The sequence below is a fragment of the Aphelocoma coerulescens genome, chromosome 2, assembly GCF_041296385.1.
Source record: "Aphelocoma coerulescens isolate FSJ_1873_10779 chromosome 2, UR_Acoe_1.0, whole genome shotgun sequence".
NCBI lineage: Eukaryota > Metazoa > Chordata > Aves > Passeriformes > Corvidae > Aphelocoma > Aphelocoma coerulescens.
Window position 1 is genome coordinate 99,611,039 of NC_091015.1, and position 19,440 is coordinate 99,630,478.

Consider the following 19,440-nt stretch of genomic DNA (forward strand, 5'->3'; position numbering starts at 1 on the left):
TACACTCTTCTGTGCAAGTAGCTGTCACAGTTAAGAAAGAAGTCTCCATTTTCCCAGTAAGAGTAAGGTATCCACTTTAATTTTAGTGCAGGAAATATTAGCACAAAGACAGTACATTCAGATTCTTTCCTTCCTTTTCCTCATGCAATTCAGAAAGCAAATAACCTAGGTTATCTCTCTTCCTAATTACATCGGCTTACATACTTTACATGCATGAACAATACATTAATCTTCTCCTCACCTTGTCTATAGTCTGCTCTCCTGTGCTCCTCTTTGGTTTTCCAACAGAGGAACAGGTGATGTCACACAAAATAGCCACTTTATCAGCTCACTGTCCTCTCTACAAGCAGCTTTCAACTATTCCCATTAAGAATAAAAAATATGAAACTAACTCTTTCCATAAATTCAGACCAAACAGTTCCTAAGCAAACTGTGGAAACTTTGTTTCAGGGAGAAGAAACAGGATCAACCATTCATTAATGCAGAGTGGTTTAACTTTTACCACTATGCTCTTCTAAAAAACTCCCCAGTAGCAGCAGCTGGATACTTTTTTTATGATTTAAAAGGACCAGCTGCAGTACCAGCCGCAGCACACTGAAAAAAAATGACTGATGGAATGTTGATGCTTAGAAATAAATTACAGTCTATCTGCAAACAGCCCTTGTTAAAACAATTTATCCTGCCTTGTGGAAAGAAGAACTTTTGGGTTTATCTCCCACTGACAGCAATAACCTCAGCACCTTGCTGCTGCTGCCCCTTACAAGCTCTCCTTTATTCCTCCACCTCCAAAATGTTCATTCCCCTCACAATACTATGACATCTTCCCTATGCCTCCTAATTACCAAATCATCAAGAGGTATCAGATGCTAGGGTTTGTTCCAAGGTTTAGGTATTCCATCTGGCCAGTCAAAAGTAAGGCTCACTGCTGAACTGGCAGGCTAGAAAACAACAGGTAACTGTAGGGTTACCTTTCTTCAATTTTCTCCCAGATTGTGCCAATTTAATATTTTGGGGATTTTTGCCCATCAAGTATGACTAAAAGCCATCTACAAATTGGAGCAGGAGGGTGGTAGGAGCACAGGGTAAGAATGATGGAGGGCTGAGGGTGAACACAGCAGGAGATCAAAGTGTCCCAAAAAGGCAACTCTTCCTCTCCAGCCAAAATTATTTCTGCTGCCATACCGGGGCAAGCTTCAAGTGAAAAACACTATTAACTTTTACAAAAAGGAGTATCACAGGGCATGATGTCACCATATTTGACATATGATCAGAAACCAGACAGACAAACTGTGGGCAGGGAACAGAACCCCAGCCAGTGGTGGTACACCCAGGGAAATGCCCCTCCCATCACTTAAGTCTGGACATTCGATCCATCCATACGCAGGCAAAGCCAACAGATTTCAAGTTTCGTGTGTTCACTTTTTGTGTATTAAAATTTTGTCTTTAACTTCCCTCTCTCCCGAAGGAGCAATAAAAAAAATTTATTTATACATCTTAAGCTTTCTTTTTGAAGTTGAACAGAAAACAGTATTTCCTCCATAAGCCTTCATTTACAGTGGATACAAAGATTTTCAGACATATACACAGTTTTAACACAGAAGTGTTTTAAAATTTCCCTAGCCTACACACAGTTGACTTCATAAGCTTGGAGAGTTTTCAGTTATGTTCCTTCATAAACATTCAAGTTTTTATAAATATTTTTTGGCTTTTTACCCTTCCATCTGAAACAAATCCCTTCTGGAAAAGGAAGGTAATTCTTCAGCAAGTATGCAGAAGACTGGCTAAACTTCTCCAGTTCCAGCCACCACCAAACAGCCAAACTCCTTTCCTCAAAGCCTAAGATTGGGATATGGAAATTTTAAACACAGTGTTTGTCAGTTGGGCCATTGTGATGATCTCCTCTTCAAGAAGCCTGATGATAATTAGATTTCAATTTACTTCAAATATGCCAGTCTTCACTTTGCTCTTAAAGAAGTCTTGTCTCTCTCGCCTGACATATCCTAGTTTACCTTTTATGTAACAGTTTAATAAGTTGCTAAAACATAAAGAGGCTCATTAAGTTATTCAAAACTACACTGAAATATCTTTAGTAAATTATCTCAAAAACTCACACGCAAAAGAAAATTCAAGACCTTACATCTTTTCTGGATACTCTCCAAGCACCAGTACAGTAAAATGAACATTCTCAGTCAGCTGACTTTGAGGTAATTTCCTTTTTTTAAAAATTTAAATACTTGAGTTACATGAAAAGTGATGATTTTTTGGAAAACACTGAGCTTCACTTCCAAACAGACAGATCCCTAAGACATATGAAACCATGTATCAAAACCTCCAAATTACTAGCAATTTCTATTATTTTGACTTCCTTCAGATACATTTCTCCGCTCTCATTCTTGAATCATTACCATGTTCTTCTGCATGAAATTAATGATACACCCAACACTCATTACATACCCAAACAAATGGAAGAAATGGAGAAATCACAAATCATGGAAACTTAAGGTGGTTTGCTACAACAATAATTGATGTGAGTTTTAAAGTAACAATTAGCCAGCATTCGACAAGTGACAGATAAAGAAGCAGTCTCTTAGAAGAATGAGAAATTCTTCTCGGGTTTGCTCCATAGAAACATACCACACAGCTCCTCCCTGCCAACAGAAGCGGTTGTGAATCATAACTTCATTCACCTCTGCAATAAAAGATGGATTGGTTGTAAGAAAGTTGGTTTCAAATATTTTTACAGCCACAGAGTTGAAAATGTAGCTATGAAGATTGCAAGGTCAAACATTTGATTTGGAAATGAGTGCCTGATGTGCATGGTATTAACTCTTCTGCACAGAAGAGGTCATAAAGGAAGTCTGTTCACCTTAAAAACCACTCCATTGTGGATTCTTTGATCAAAAATGCTAGTGACCCAAACTAGCAGATTAGTGCGAATTAGTGACCACAACTAACTGCTATTCAACTATACTGCAAATAACATGGGGTATGCTGAAAAAAAAACAAAAGGCATTGTTTTCCTGGCAGAAGCCAAGATGTTTTATGAAGTTTTCCATACAGAGGAAAATATGATTAAAAAAGGAGTCCTTAGATGCCTCTCAAATATACATAACACCCGCAAAATATAGAGAAACCATTGTTTCAAGCTCTTAGAAGTTCTTACTGTGTTTGGGAAAGCACAATTTGGGGAGAATGAATAGTCATGATAGTCTAAAACTGCATAAGAAAGCTCTGATATGATCCAAAGCAAGAAAATGACATATTGTTGTACTTTCATGAATCAGATCCCAGCTGAGATTGGGTCAATTGGTTTCTTGCACACAGCAGATTTCAAGCATTAACTGCTTGCAGAAGAGTGATTTGTTTTCCTGGACATGGAAAGACAGAATAAAAGCTGTGATTTGACAGCTCTGCAAGATCCAAAAGGAACTAAAAGAAAGAAACATGAGGAAGAAAGGAAAGAAAATAAATAATGTCTAGTAACAAGGGGGTTGGTTTAATGGTTTTTATAGGGTTTCTTTTTTTAAAGATTTAACAAATTCAATATACAAGATTACTTTGTTTCCTGTGGGCATTGGTTACCCTAATTTTTTTTAAATTAACTACTGCAGGTATAAAGATTTTATGATTTAGAACTGCAGTGCAAAATTAGATATAGGATTTGACAAGTATATTTGGCTAGAGAAAAAAAGTTTTGTGCTGAGTCTGCATACACAACGTATTCATTACTTTAAAATGTTTAACCAGCTCTGGTTGCTCACTAGACTCCTAGAATTCTTCATGGTTTTTTAACACTCTTTTTCATTTGATGACATGACACCACAGCAGAATAATGTGAATAATATTATGAAATAGCATTTGAATTTGTAATAGCAAAAAAAAAAGGCTGTACCACACACCCTTCAAATATCCAAGTTAAGATTTTCTTCAGATGCTCTTCTGTACCATATTTAAGTATCTATCTTCCAACTGCACTTTTACAGAGTTGATGGATTGCTTAATATTTTCTGCAGGAGTCTGTTAGTGTTACTGGACAGTCACAGTACCCATGCTTTTCTCTTCTTCAACATTTTGTACAGCCAAGTAGTATTTTAACTACCAACACACAACTTCAGACTTGGTAAAATATTAATGCAGCTCCCAGCAATTCAATGAATCTATTCACAGCCAAACACCAAATACAAATTTTAGAGCACACAAAACCTATGCTGAACACTACTTTTTCTAAAGCTATACTAAGAATAATTTTAAGCTCTCATCACGTTAGTTGTTTTGAAGGCTAGATTATCATTTACTTCTGGAACTCTGCGTAGCCTAAGCTGTCCTTAAGGATGCTGTTGATCTATACTTTGAATATATACTATATATAGTATAGTACATATTCAAAGTATATATACTATACACTATAATTTGGAATTGTTTTATTCCAATGTTCATAAAACCTGTGATACCATACGTAAAACCAATTTGATGCTGAAAAAAAAAGCCCCAACCAACTAAAACATTTTTGTTGAGTATGCCATCTAACACAGTAGCAGCTGCCCCACTCTGTTCTGTATTAGCAGGGAACTTGACAAAGAATGAAGAATTCCTGAGCACCCTTCCTGTCACATTATTCTCCCTGTTCACTTCAGTGCCCAAATAAACCACAGCAGAAGCTGAAGGAAAGGGACCACCGAGCAGCTTGGAGTTGTTGTTTCACAGCTATCTCAGACCACATTTTCAAAAGGTTACCAGGCTGTTCTTCTAAGAGGCCAGATAATCAGATTAAAGCTAAGTCTCAAGCAAATGTACGTTTCCTATCACATTTGTAACCCTTCTTATACACACACAGCACCGGAGCAAGGAACAAGTCCCGATAAGAATCTAAAGGCCTTTCAAAGACTGTAAGAAGGTACGAAGAGTGTATTTTTAACCTGCACTAAGGCTCCTGGAGGTGGTAATGTGCTTCCCTACTCCCTAAAGTTATTGAACAACTTCACATTTTTCATGCCGCTTCTGAGACTTTCAGATCACAAAAATAAACCACAAAATCAAATATTTAGAAATGTCAGCCTGAAAAAGCTCTTCAACTTTATAACCATTCTTTGCAGGCAGAGGGCCTTAAGGGGTGAGTTCTTTTTTCTTGAAATATGCATTTCAAATAAATGTATTTAATCATAGCGCCTCTGCTGCACATTAGGAAGCTTAATATTTGTTGTATGATGTGTACATGTCCACGCTATCTTCAGAATTTGAAAACTGAAAACAAAACAAGTTTACTAAACTATTACTAATTTAAGTACCTATCTTTCTTAAACCTCTGATCAGCAAGTCCTGAAGAAAAAAATGCAAGAGTATATTGGAAAACAGAAGAACAAAGTTACACACTGCCAGCAGGAGGAGGGGCTTTCTTTTCTATTCTAAATAGAGCTGTTATTCAAGTATCTCTTTGGGACAGGACTGCTCTGGTGTGCTGTCTTCAACTGTTTTTCAGAGATAAAGACAGCAGACATTTGATTCATTCACATGACACTACAGACAGTAGAGTTTAAAACCACAAAGTGATCTAAAAAAAAAAACCAAGTTACATGAAAATGCATACTTAACTTCTTTATGGCAAACTCACAAACTGGACATCCAAAGCAATATTCCAATCAGGCGAAACTGAAGTAATTCCTTACAGAAGTATTGTCTGGAAACAATAGTCAAAGCTGGGTTTTGCACCTAAAATTAGGTTTCAGCTTCTGCGTTTGAAAAGTGTATCAATCCCAATTACCCCGAGTACATAAGAAACTGAAAATTAAATAAATCCATTAGTTTAATTTTAACCTAAATGAGTCCTTAAAGATACTTTAAAAGTGCTCCATCAGTGAATGTTCTCAACTGAATGTATTTAGCGCAGAAACATAATGAACAGGATATGCACATAAGAGCCTGGGCTGTTCTTAATGCTAAATTATTCATAGTGGTAATCAAACTGATGAATGTCACCGAGTGAAAAGACAACTCTGATCAATCTTATTTTTTCATCCACAACTAACATGCATTTGGACCATCAGAAGATTTGGAAGCCTATTGTACATGTGGTTTGTTTTCTTTATTTTTAAAAAGTAACACCTAGAAAAGTTAAGAACTGACCTCGTGAAATTACATCTACTTGTTAGCCACTTTTGGTTGGGGTGAGAGACAGCTTTATACTTGATCTTAGTCCTTGCCCACCCTGGCCATGGTAGTTAAAGTCATTTTTGAACACTGTTGTGGAGACATCTGGTCAAGGGAGGGGATTGTCCCTCTCTTCTCTGCACAGGGCAGCCTCACCTTGAACATTGTGTGCAGTTTTGGATGCCACAGTATGGGAAAGACATTGAACTATTAGAGAGCATCCAAAGGAAGGCAACAAAGATGGTGAAGAGCCTTGAGGGGAAGCTGAATGAGGAGTGGCTGAGGTCACTTGGTCTGTTCAGCCTGGAGAAGAGGAGGCTGGGGGGAGACCTCCTTGCAGTTACAACTTCCTCGTGAGGTGAACAGGAGGGGCAGGCACTGATCTCTTCTCTGCGCTGACCAGTGACAGGACCCGAGGGAATGGCCTGAAGCTGTGCCAGGGGAGGTTTAGGTTGGATATCAGGAAGAAGGTTTTTCACCCAGAGGGTGGCTGGGCACTGGTACAGGCTCCCCAGGGGAGTGGTCACAGCACCAACCTGACAGAGTTCCAGAAGCATTTGGACACTGCTCTCAGGCACATGGTGTGGCTCTTGGGGTGTCCTGTGCAGGGGCAGGAGTTGGACTCAAAGATCCTGGTGGGTCTCTTCCAATTCAGCATATTCTGTGATTCAGACCAATACTAAATACCTCTTTGTCTTTATTGACATCCATGGTCATTTGATCAATTTTTCATTCTGTTTTTCAGTCAGCTTCACCATGCAGGTATGTAATAAGCACTCTCAAATCTCTCTATATATACCGACAATTGATTCCAACCTGTTACCAGTATTTCCATCCCCTGGTTTCTTCCTCACAGATATCTGAAAAACAAACAAAAAACCCCAAAACAAAACAAACAAAACAAAACATCAAAGCTTTTTTAGAAAAAAAAGCAAAACCAAAAGTCCAACACCAAAACTTGCTTCCCTCTCCCTGGAAGAATCCTGGCATTATCACTTTCCCTTTAGTTTTCACCATAATTCTGGTTATCAATATGCAATAAAGCACTGCCAGCATACTGAGTGCAGGTTTAAAAGGCATGAAAAAGAGAGAAGATAAAAATGACCCATGGCTATGGAAAAATAAATAGATTGGGATTCAAGTTCTTCAGGTTCTGTTGGCCTTTGTCATGTGGTGCCTGTAAAATCAGACCAGTATTCCTGCCTCCTGTCGAGCTACTTATTGTGAGATATTTATGTGCGCTGTTATTATCATCATTCCTGTGGCTGACAGGAAGCACCAGCTGAAACTCCGGAGTCTATTCTAATGCACTGTAAAAATAAAAAGTCAAAGAACATGACATACCCTCTCTCTTGCCTGTAAGAAGTTTTCACAAGCAACTTAGATACTGAATATCATCCTGACTCAATTGTTCCACATAACCAGGATGACAAATTTTGTCGTATGACTTCACTTACACCTCAGGAACTCTGTTACAGGAAGATATATTGGAACTCAACGTGAAAATAGTACTCAATCCCATTACAAATAAATATTATTTGTACAAAAAAAGGCTAAGAGTTCATCTACAGTACGAAATCTCATCAAAAAAATATAATTCCTAGAGATTCTACCACAGGCACATCTTAACCAATATTAGTACTAGTGAAAACAAAGTAAACTTTTCCAAAAAATTTACAATATAACACTGGCTTGCAATTTACAGGACCAAGTCTTATAAAGCAAGATGAGAATTAAGCAACAAAAGAGCAGTTCACATGTTCTGCCTCCAAAGGATGCTAACGTTCTATCAACTAGACAGCAAAACACTGAACTGGCTTATCTTTTGGGTAAGTTTTCTAACAGAGTAAAGTTTCTGGAAGTTGATACCAGCATGGCACAAGAAGAAAAAAAAAAAAGGTATGAGAACACTTCCCTCCTTAATTAAGAATGAATTTCACACCAGCTGTACATGAGCTTGTCCCAGAGTCTGAACTACCACAGCAGCAAACTGCTGCTGCTTTATACTGTTCTTCTCTAGCAGTACCTTCTCACAGGAGAACAAACACAAATATCTTGAGGACCATCGGATTACACAGAACAGCAACACAACACAAGCAGTGCTCAAATCCCTACCAGAATATTTCTCTTAAATGCTGGTCAGCCAATAGAGCAGCAACTCATAAGCTGAAACTATCAATGAGAGTTGCTGTGGTCATTAAACACTGATTCCAATGGAAACGCACCATTATGAAGCTCTTACTCTTGAGGATAACTTTTTAATTCCAAGGAAATGAAACTGACCGCTCCAATATGAAAATGAAATACTTTGGGAAAAAGAAAAAAAAAGTTTTGAAGTCAATTAATAATCAAGCTCCACACCACAGTTACCTACTGCTTAAAGGAAGGAGGAAGGAAGAAAAAAGCAATGCTGTGGCAAGGTTTTTTAATATTTCAAAATAAAGCCTTGGATCACAAAAGCAAGGTTGGTAACTGGTATCAAAAGACAGTCTACAGAGACTAGCTTGCCAAGGATAGCTTTTCTAAACTAACCAAGTCTCCAAGCACATTGGCTTTCAGTGACAACTGAGGTTATGAGCTAAACACACCTTTTCCATGTTGACTGTTCAGTTCTATTGGTCAAAGAAGGCAGGAATCAAAATCACTTTTCCTACAAGGAACTACAAACCATCACTCAGTAACATGCACAATCTGGGGCTTTAGAATTCAAGCTAATTGTCTTTTGTGGGTTATAAAAAGACATTTATGTGAACCCAATGATAAGAATGCCTCCATGAGTTGGGAATTACTACAACAGTACATGCATGAGATCATTTATGCAGTGCTCAAAGTCACAAGCTTCCAATTTAGCCAAAAGTAAATGCCCCTAAAGAACCTTCATATTTCATAGTGCAAAACCGTATTTAAGTAATCAAAAAGTGAATAATAGAGCAGTTAGCCTGCTCTTTAATACATTAGCTAAAAGTATATCAATTCCATTGATTTTTACGATGGGCTGATTTCACATAATGGATTAAGCTCTCTAGAAAGACTGTAAAGGGGAAAAATGCTTTGCCAGAGTTAGTGGAAGATGGTGTCAAAGTGCTTTTATGACAAACATGCAGTTAAAACATTTTATTTGGAGATGCTAAATTTAGAGTTCTTCTGTCAGGAACAGACCTGGTGCTAACAGTTGAGTAAAAGCCATGATTTCAACATGACAGATATAACTGAAATATTGAAAATATATTTTCCTTCAAATATTTTATTCCTAGCTAAGAAACAGGAAGTTTGAACTAGGAATATGTAATCAAATTTCAATACAGCAAAAGGTTAGCAGCAGGATGCTTCAAGGATCCATAAAGCTAGCAACATTTAAAGGCACTAATTAATGAGCTGAAAAAGAAAGTAGAAAAGTTAATAGTTATAGGTGTGTCAAGTACAGAAAACCAAAATATAACCAACTGGAAGCTAATCAACCATGATGTACAGATAATATACTGTCAGATAAAAGTCAATGTTAATAAATGCAGAAGAAGTTTCACTGAAACAACCAGTCAGCAACCTCCTAAGTTAAGTAGGCCTAGTACAAACAAGAGGATTACAAGCATCCCTGTGGAACTTGGGGAAGATCTCTGCTCAATATGAGAACATTGCTGCTGATAATTAAAAGTATCAAGATTCAAAAGCAGCAGTGGCAAGCACTAGCACAACTGCCTTCATATAAAACTAGTGCTTCATTCTTAATGATGACCTGAAAAAGGCTGCGGCAGCATTAGATTAGGTAAAGAATTAGAAATTAAACAGAAAAGTTCAGAGGACAAAGCATGAAAAAACACAGTTATAAGAAGACTAAACGTTAACAGAAGGGAAATAATTTACACCTCAAAAATGAAGATGCTGCTCAGTGAAAGTAGGAAGTATACAGTCCAGAGATGCGCTTTTTTGATACAATGCATAATTGAATATTCACTTATCTCTAGCACAACTTTATAATAAAGAATCTGTCAATATTCAAAGGAGGACAGAAAAAATTGACTGGGATGAAGAACATCCCATGTAATGATCCAAGCCTACTTCTATTAAGCATTGGGTGCAAGACCCATACCATAACAGAAGTATCCAACACTTGCCTTTTTTAACACTTCTTATATGTGTCATGAGCTATTCATCCAGATGAACTCCAGATAAACTCCAGCGTCACAAAATTTCAATACTAAAATCGCCATGTTGACCCTTCAAAGGAGGAGAGGGGCACCAAAACCACCTCCTTCCAAACAAACTTCAAAAATCAAGATCCTGAAGAGCAACACTGGAATGCAAAAGATCCACTAAAACTTGGCCTGAAGGACAGCACCACATATTTCCAGATTTTGGTTATAATTTAAGACAGATAAAAGAACTCCAAAATTCTTAATAAGGTGATTGGTTAAGTATGAAACAGCACCATTTTAAACAGCACCACTACAACTATTAAAAAGTATTTTAATGCACCTTACACACAAAAAGAATTTTATTTGAATTTGTAGGCTATTCCTTTTCTTTATAAGCCCAGAAAGCTCTCAATAGAGCTCAACTTGAATCTAGAGATGGTCCCTGTACTTCCATGAGAAGACACTTAAAGATACAGGCTGGGGAAGACTGTAGAGTCAAAGACCATTTTGGTCCTGTGAATCAAACTTTTGTGCTACATGGACAGTCTGATACCATGTGCACTAAAATGAAAAAAAAAATCACTAAAAATAGAAAATGCAAAATCTGTCAAGAATCTCTAGTCTCTTGAACAAAACATGATGTAAATTGCATTCAAAGGAGCTAAGCATTTGGATGTAACGTATTTTTAGATGAGTGTCTCTGGAGCTACTTTTTGTTCAGAGCCCAAAGACAAAGATTACACACTTTTTGTGATAGAAAAAATAAAAATATTTAACAAGTTTACAGCTAACATATAGGTTATCAACACATATGCAAGAAAGAAAGGACAGCAGGATACTATTTCCCTACAGCAGCAACTTGGCATTGAAATTTATTCCAAATTACCTCCATTCTTTTTCTGTATAACTTATTCCTGAACTCATTTGAACAAATCCACTCTGAAATGATGAGTGGGGAGGAATAAATCTTTGTATAAAAGTGAAACAGTACCACCTCACCACTAGGCTATGAAACGACTGTCACATGGTATTTTTAAAGCTTTTCCATGACTTTCGTTAGTGTCTTTGAATTGCCCTAGTCCTATAAGAACAAGGTACCTGAGGAAGAAGGTATACTCATTCAATGCAGCTTACAATTCTGAACAGCCAGACATCATCCAGTAATATTCCAAGTGCTGTCCTTATCACCTTGATCTCAAGGGTGGCTTGTATGTGGTGTCCTTGCCAAGTAACATCTGTAGCATTTTTCTGAAGATGACCATGCTGCCACAATCTCCCTACTGACCATAATTGTCTCAGGCTTACATTCGTGTTTCACAGGTAAGCCTGAGAAAATGCAGCAAACAAATTCAAAGTGCTAGCAATACCACTAAAAAAAGAAGGCCAGCATCACAATTCCAAGTCACAGAAAACGATGAAGCTGGCACTAGAAAGTGAAGTGCTTTCTTCCAGATAAGTAATCCTTTGTATTTACAAGAAAAACGAATTCTGTGTGTTCCAAGTGTTCAGGGTAGCATGATCTTTACAAACGAGTGAAGTTGAGAGCAGCAATGCATAATAATACATGGTTAGTTACATAGTTTTGGTTTGCACAGCTGTTGGCTATGTTCGTTTACCGTTCATGTAGTGCCAACATCATTTATATAAACAGAAGAGGCTGTTTCACTCCTGTTCATCGCCATAAAAGTTATTTCTCTCAGCAGCTGCTGCACAAAAATCAGTTTCTATTTCAGTATCTCACGCTGTAAGTTCACGAAGTGGCAGGTTCCAGAATCTACTAAAAACAAGTGTGACCTAAAGAAACTTGCCCATGCTTAATAATAAAAGGGGGGCGGAGGTGGAGGGGGCAGAAGACACGCACTTCTGCTTTCCTAGAGTGGAAGGAGGTAGCAACCCTCTGTGAACACGGCTAAAGACACAGGAAAACCAAGTTCCATTAGGCAACCACTCAGAATGAGAGCTTCCCCGACTCTCTTCAGCTTTATGAATTAAAATGCAATAAAATAAGGCTGATCCGGAGCCCAGCAGATAAAATAAACTCTAGAATATTAGTCACATGTTACGTAATAAACATCAACTGAACGAACTTGATGTGACAGCGGTAAAGAGGTAGAGCCGGGGATGCAGCCCTGGTACTCCCCCCTGCACACACACACAGAGCCACGCTGCCGGAGGCTGCTGACACACAGCAGCTCCCGACCCCTGGAAGCAGCAACAGGACGTCCCCAGCCCCACGACCCCTTCCCCGGCACGAGCACCTCGGGAAGCGGCCGGAAGGCAGCCGCAGGCTGTGTGTGCCCGTCCGCCCCGCCGGCTGCCCCCGAGCGGGCACCGCGGCGGGGTCACCCCGCTCGGAGGAAGCGGCGGCTCCTCAGCAAGCGGCCGGAGAGGGAAGAAGCCCGGCACTGCCTGAACTTGGCGCTTCCCTTCCCCCGAGCCCCAGCGCGGCTGGGAGCGGGGCGGGGGGAAGCGGAACCCGAGGCGCCCGGAGCCCACACTCACCTCGGCCCTCCTCTCCGTCGCTGCCGAGCGGACGTCGGGGCGAGGCGAGGAGCGCCGCCAGCCCCGCCGCTACCGCGCCTGTCACCGGGCGCCCGAGCAGGAGAGTCCCGCAGGGTAAATCCTCCGGGCGGCGGCGGGGACGAGCCGCGCTCCACCCGCTCGTCGCGGCGGCCGCTGCCTCGCACCAAGTTGAGGCGCGGCCGCCGCTGCCGCTGCGCTGCCGGCGGCTGCCGCTACAGCCACGGGGAGCCGGCGCCTCCGCTCGCCGCCTCGCTCCGCGGCCGGGGAAGCAGCGCTGCACCGCCGCCGCCTCGGCCCCCTCTTCTTGCGGCTGCCGGGAGCCGCGCTCCGGGCGCAGCGGCGTGGTCACACGGAGCCCCGCGGAGCAGCAGCCGCCGCCGCCGCCGCCGCCGCCGCCTCCCTTGGCGCCTCGGAGCCCGCAGCTGCAGCCCCCCGGCGGCGCCCGCTCCGCATGCCCCGCGCTCCGCCGCTCCCGCTGCTGCCGCCGGCGGCAGCGCCCCCGCCCGCTCTCCCGCGCACCACCGCTGCCGCCCGAGCCCCGCTCAGCGCCGCGTCTCCATCGCCGGCGGCAGCGGCGGCGGCGCGGGGAGGCGGGATCAGGGAAGGGGCGGTGACCGCCCCTCGCGGCCCCGCTCCGCCCCGCCGCTGCCCCGGATGTGCGGGGGTCGCCGTGGCGGGGATGTCGCTGCACGGGGCGCCGTCTCGGGCGTGCGGGTGCCCGCCGCGGGAACCGCCGCCCACCCCGGTGCAGCAAAGCCGGCGGTCGCCGCTGCCCTGGGTGCCCGCGGGTCCCCGGGCGAGGGCGGCTGCCGGCTTTGGCGGGTTCTAGTGCAATACGTAACGACCCAGGGGTCCCTGGCTGAGGGGGCCGCGCGGTGCTTCGAGCGCGGCCCTGCGGGCTGTGGGTGCGTGGCTCTCCGTGGTGTGCAGGGTTTGCAGCCGGTGAGCAGGTGTGGTGTTTTCCTGTGTCATCCCTGATGCGCTGGCACCTGCTGCACCCGCGCTTACGTGTGCTTTAAAAGTAGGTCTGGTCGGTGGGGACGAGCGAGGACCGCGTGGCACCGTCTTGTCCTTCCTACGCTTTGTGATGGGGGTCAGCAGCAGCTCCCAGCTCCTTGCTGGGCCCACCGTTGGCTTTGGCATAGCTTGTGTGCCGTCAACGTGCTGCGCCGGCAGCGCTTTTGGGACGTACAGCTGAAACAAATGTTGCATTGGGTCATGAGGTTGAAAAAAGCCTCTTCTTAGCAGTGGCCCCTGGGCAAGGAAGCGTCAAAATGTTACGTATGTGCCCCTAGGACCACATTTGTGTACTAAGATTATTCAGTACAACTAGAAAATTACTTCACACACACGCACACACTCCAAGATATATTCTGACACCTGAATTCTGTGAAGTGTTTTATCTTTTCCCTAATCTTAAATTCAGCTTTTTAAAGTTTATAGATCAAAGTTTGTATGTCCCCTTTAGAAAGTCTTAACTCGCAAAGTTTCAGAGAGAAAACGTTGGGTTTCCTTGACGAGTGAATCTTAAGTCTCTGAAATGATGTATAACTTTAAAGAGGTATTTGTTTACAGAACCCAAAAACCATGCTGTGCTCATTATAAACATTTTTAACAGGTTTCTTGGCAGAAACCCTATATTCAAAATAGAACTTAAACAGGGAAAGGAAAAAAAGTGTGCAAAGTTAGGTGAATGCTGAACACGTGTCATACTGATGCCCCACAATTTTGTGGGGAATTTTGCTGGTGCTTCCATTTATTTCTCTCTTTAAAGATCTTTCTGTTCAGTCACTGACTGGTTCTAGCCCTTTATCCTTTATCCACAACAGAACTTGAAGTTACCCTATGGTGTTTTTATTTTATTTAACCCTAAGAGCGATTTTTTAAAAATTTTCTTTGCAACATCTGCAGGTGCTACTTGCTCTTGCTGCCCTCCAAAGTAACTTAGGCTTTTAAAAAGGCATTTAGGTTTTCCAGCCACTCATTTGGGATGCTTTTTCTTCAGACAAAACCAGCGAGTTCAGAACCCTCATGTACCCACACAGATCCACTGAGGATGAGTACTTAGTTTGCGAGGTAGCATACAGGACCCTGTTTATCCATATATTTTGATGCATATTTTGAAGCCATTTCAGGCCCAGCCTCTTTAAGCAGGCGAGTGCAGGCAGCAGCATGGTGGTTGTGCTTGAAATCCATCTGCCTGTTCTCCCCTCACTGATGAAGAGTTAAAAGTGCAGGATAGATTCCTGAGAAGACATCTAGCCAGGGTGCACTGAGGATTAGACTAAAAGGGGATTTGGCTAATATTGACTGAAATAGTTTGAATTTAAAAAAAATATTTTGGAAAATGCCTAAAGGTGTAGTCAGGTGACAGAGTAAACATTCCTGTGAAAATACCAAGGTAGCCAATGCATAAACAGTAGGACAAGGGGGCATTCTTTGCCCAGTGGAGGGCTCTCACATATGTTCACCTTCAGTGAGCTGAATAGGATTCCTTGTGTGCTTAAACAAGTGTTTGAGCTTTGCTGTATTGCTCAGCTGATACATCCACCAGGGAGTGTGCACTGTGACAGGTAGCTTCCCTGTGAGAGGCAATGCACACAGGAGCTGTCGAGCTGCCTTCACTTAGCATTTATAGGCTGGGCTCTAAATATGTGTGTGCTTATACACAGGCAGGTAATACAAGAAGTATCAGGCTTTTCTATGCAAAAAAAAAAAAAAAAAAAAAAAAAAAGTGTGTTTTAAATTTACACTAAATTTTTTTTAAGTGATCTATTGTATGCAAGCAGCTTAACACTTTTTCTGTTATGATTGATGATGCCATAGGATGTATCCCAAGTCCCTCTGGTGGAATGTCTTTATGACACCTCAATTATCTATTCTATTGCATTGCAGCCAAGTCCAGGAAACTCACTTAGCAAAAATGTTATTAATTTCATGGAAAGAAAACGTCAGTGTGAGATGTCTAGATACAGCCAAAGACACTTTAAGAAATGACATGAGTTCACTAAACTCTGTAAATAAAAAGATATAATTTAGGAGTAAGTGAACTTTCAAAAATGTAGTTTATAATTTAAGGACTGATTTTATGGTATTTGTATTTAGAGAATTATACTGAGATTCAGGTTTATGGATTGTGGAGCACTACTAAGTCAACTTTGTAAAATTACTATTGGAGGGATCTTTTACAACATGTGCATCTTTAAGTCACGAGAACAAATAAATACTTTTTAAAATCTTTGTGTGGTTTGTAATTATAGTCAATGCTAATCTTTTGATTTCATGAGACTCTCAAATTCCTCTAACATACATGTTGCAGAATTGCCTAGAGGGAAGCAAGAAAAAACTTCGAGTATCTTTCTTACTTTGGTTACGCGTTTACCCAAGCTGCACCACTCCTCTTCCCAGAACCCCACAAAATACCAGGTCTAAGGAAAACAGTAGAGGGGAACCTCCTCTGTAATTTGTACTACAGCAGGCACTAATGGGCACAGTTCCCTGCATAGGTCTCCATCCTACATCTGGAGCCAACCTACAGCTGCAGAGAGGTGAATTGACCATGACAAATGCCAAAGCTGCCAGATGAGGAACTGAAGTTCAGGCTACCTACAAGATAAATGGAAGCATCAGTGACTAGACCCCACAGGCAAGGTACATGTAACTATAATTCACAACAGCAGCATGTCTTAGTATCCTGAGGACAACAGCCAGGAGTAGCCTTGCCAAAGAACCCCCACAGAACTGGGATTAAAATACTCCCCAGCTGAAGGAGGTCACAGTGTCAGGGTTTTGCAGTTTGCTACATCTGAGGCAACAGCTCATTTGAACTGCAAATGGGCAGTACCTTAGTGGAGGTCATTTTGCACTCATTCAGTATTTAGATGGTACTTAGAAGTCTTAGAAATAAAAAGTATACTTATGTGCCAGATAGAGTCCGCTTTGTCAAAAGGAAGAAATATGTAAATACTGTCTGCACATCAAATTTGGGGAAGTGTTCGTCTAACCAGAGCTAATTACCAATGAGGAAATTGCCATTTATTGTTGAGGTTGGTACAAAGGGTGTCATAAACTAACTTTATTACAGCAAAAGTTGAACTGTATTTGCATTATTTCCATCACATCGTCTTTGCTTTACAAGCTGTCTGAAATAGCTGTTCCTGGAAGGTCTCCAACAAAGCATTCTCTTCGGGGCTACTAACTGCAAATAAGATTAAACTTTAATATGCCTGGTAATCAGTTGTCTTTTAAAGAGTGCAATCTGATTTCTTATGGTCAGTTGGGATCCCACATATCCGCGTCTCCTCTGTTTTTCAACTTGCTGCTTTCAATAACCCAAAAAGGCAATTTGCCAACAGATGTCCTTTCACCACTTTTCCTGAAATGGAGCACCATCTGAGAGGCAGTCAGACACAGCTTCTACTCTAGAATCCCAGGCTTCTGTCTTTTCAATGTAACCTCTTTTTTTTTTTTTTTCCCCCTTGAACCTTGGGAAGAAGAAAGTGCTTTATGCCCTTCATTTGTTTCCATGACATGCAGTGAATAAAGGTGGGTTAAAGCTCCTTTGCTCAAAACAGAACAACAGGAGCAGGTAATCACTCTATTCCTCACTCAGATCTTTGATTTGCTCCAAAAGAACTGTGGCTGTACTGAATGGACTTTTCTTGATATCAATTAAAACATCCTTTGGGGCAAATGGCAAAAAGAAAGAGCACCACAAGAACTTGTCTGTCTTTCATGAACCCAGTCCTACCTCCCAGCTGATCTGATCTCACCCGACTTTTAAGGATAGAAGGAGGGAACAGCTGGGATTTCTGCTGATACCCAGATGGATGGTAAGAACACCATCTCACCTCCCAAGGTGAGGAGTACAAAGGTCCCAGCACTCTCACTTCCCATGAATGCTCCCTGAGCCGATGAGTGCAAAGCCCTTGTCTGATTTGCTCCTTTGCTGGGAAGGACTAAAGGGAGAACAGGTCTTCTTCACAGCACCCTTCCCCCTATATTGGACTGGCACTAGGATGCTGTCCTTTACCTGAGGAGAAAATTAAGGACAGAAAAACAGTGAGACTGGACCTGCAAGACTGGACTGTGTAAGCCTAGCCCTAAAGATATCATGTGGGTTTGACAGCCTAATAATTATCGAATTACTTGGCATCCTGTGCAAGCTGCATAGCAGCCACAAGGTGCTACTGACATCTATGCTGCAATACTGTACCACGGAAGGGTTGGGAGTTGCAGGAGACCATGAATCATTAAGCAAAGCTTTTCATAAAAGAGCATGCTGTAGGTGACCTTGCCAGTTTTTTTCCAATATTCCTAAAATTCATCTTGACTGATACTATACTTTTCCTATTGGGCCTACTGGAGGAAACCACCAGAGAATAACATCTTCAGACTTAGCTCCCCATTGGGGGATAGTTTCTCAAATCTCAGTCCTTAATTTTTTTTTTTTTTTAACTCTCCCATTGAACAGGTTGCCCAGAGCAGTTGTGGAGTCTCCCTCACTGGAGATATTCAGGAACTATCTGGACACAATCCTGGGCCATGTGATCTAGGATGACCCTGCTTGAGCAGGGAGGTCGGATGAGACAACTCACTGGGATCCCTTCCAACCAAACCCATTCTGTGCTGAAAACAAGCTTTCACACAGCATCAGAGCATATCAGTATATTCATCAATTTGGTTGTCAGAGGTCCAAGAGGATTTAAACCAAGTTGGCCAAAGTAGGAGGTTGTTCCTAGATATAAACATTTCAAAGAATGTGAACACCAGTTTTCAAAACGTTAAAAGGTTTTGGCAGGTATGAAAGTACTTCCATTAAACCTGGAACATATTCATCACTCTTACACAGTCTGTTGTTATTCCATGTGTGATAATTTGTTTTGATACTTATTTCTAAGTCCTGTAACATGAAAAAAGTCAAATCCTGTGTTTCTAGGACATTTCTGTCACAGCAATGTTTCAATATATTACAAAACACTTAATCCACAGCTACAAAACGTGAATGTTCAAGAGACAAAAGAAAAATAACTATTACATTTCATTCAAATATACATGCGACCAAAAGGACTGAAGATTTATCACAAACAGCTCCAGCCTTTACCAAGTGGTCCCATTCTGCAAGAAATATGAATGTGCTTTCTCCCAAGAAAAATGGAGCCAGCCTGAGGGCAACATAAAGGTATAGTAAGCTTCTAAAAGATGAAGTCTCTATTTTATTTTTTACCATAATAATTTTACGCTATGGATAAACAAAGACAAGACATAATTTTATGCAGCCCTTTGAAAGTTCATAAGCCTGGGTAAAGCAACTTTTCACGAGCAGCCTTAAAAAACAACAGTAAAACTAGCAACTAATATGTTTGCCTGATACACTGTCAAGTCTACAGGATAGTAAGGTCTGTCTAACACTACCAGCTCTCCCTGCAGATGGGATCCCAGTGTTCCTATTTCAGCAGGATGTTTTTGTCACTGACTTAAAAATAATAAGCGATTAAAGCGAGAGCAGATACTAAATGTTTTCACATAAAAGCCTGTCACAGATTTCTCACCCAAATGTTTCCATCTATCCTTCATTATTTACCATCACTGTTCACACAGTGGGTCAGCAGTATAATTTTTTGCCAAAAGTGAAACAAGG

The 19,440-nt window shown here is 41.4% G+C and overlaps 1 protein-coding gene across 3 annotated transcripts in view; it reads right to left on the minus strand.

Moving 5' to 3' along the window:
• The window catches only part of GALNT1 (polypeptide N-acetylgalactosaminyltransferase 1), an 87,187-nt gene extending 73,851 nt beyond the window's left edge, over positions 1-13,336 (minus strand). For 2 of the 3 annotated variants that reach the window (XM_069004149.1, XM_069004147.1), the window contains exon 1: positions 12,780-13,336. The gene's annotated coding sequence lies outside the window, so the exon portion shown is untranslated. Of the gene's footprint in view, positions 1-6,680; positions 6,774-12,779 lie in introns of those variants that run through there. The other variant, XM_069004150.1, reaches the window with a different exon arrangement.
• Positions 13,337-19,440: the final 6,104 nt, after the last annotated feature.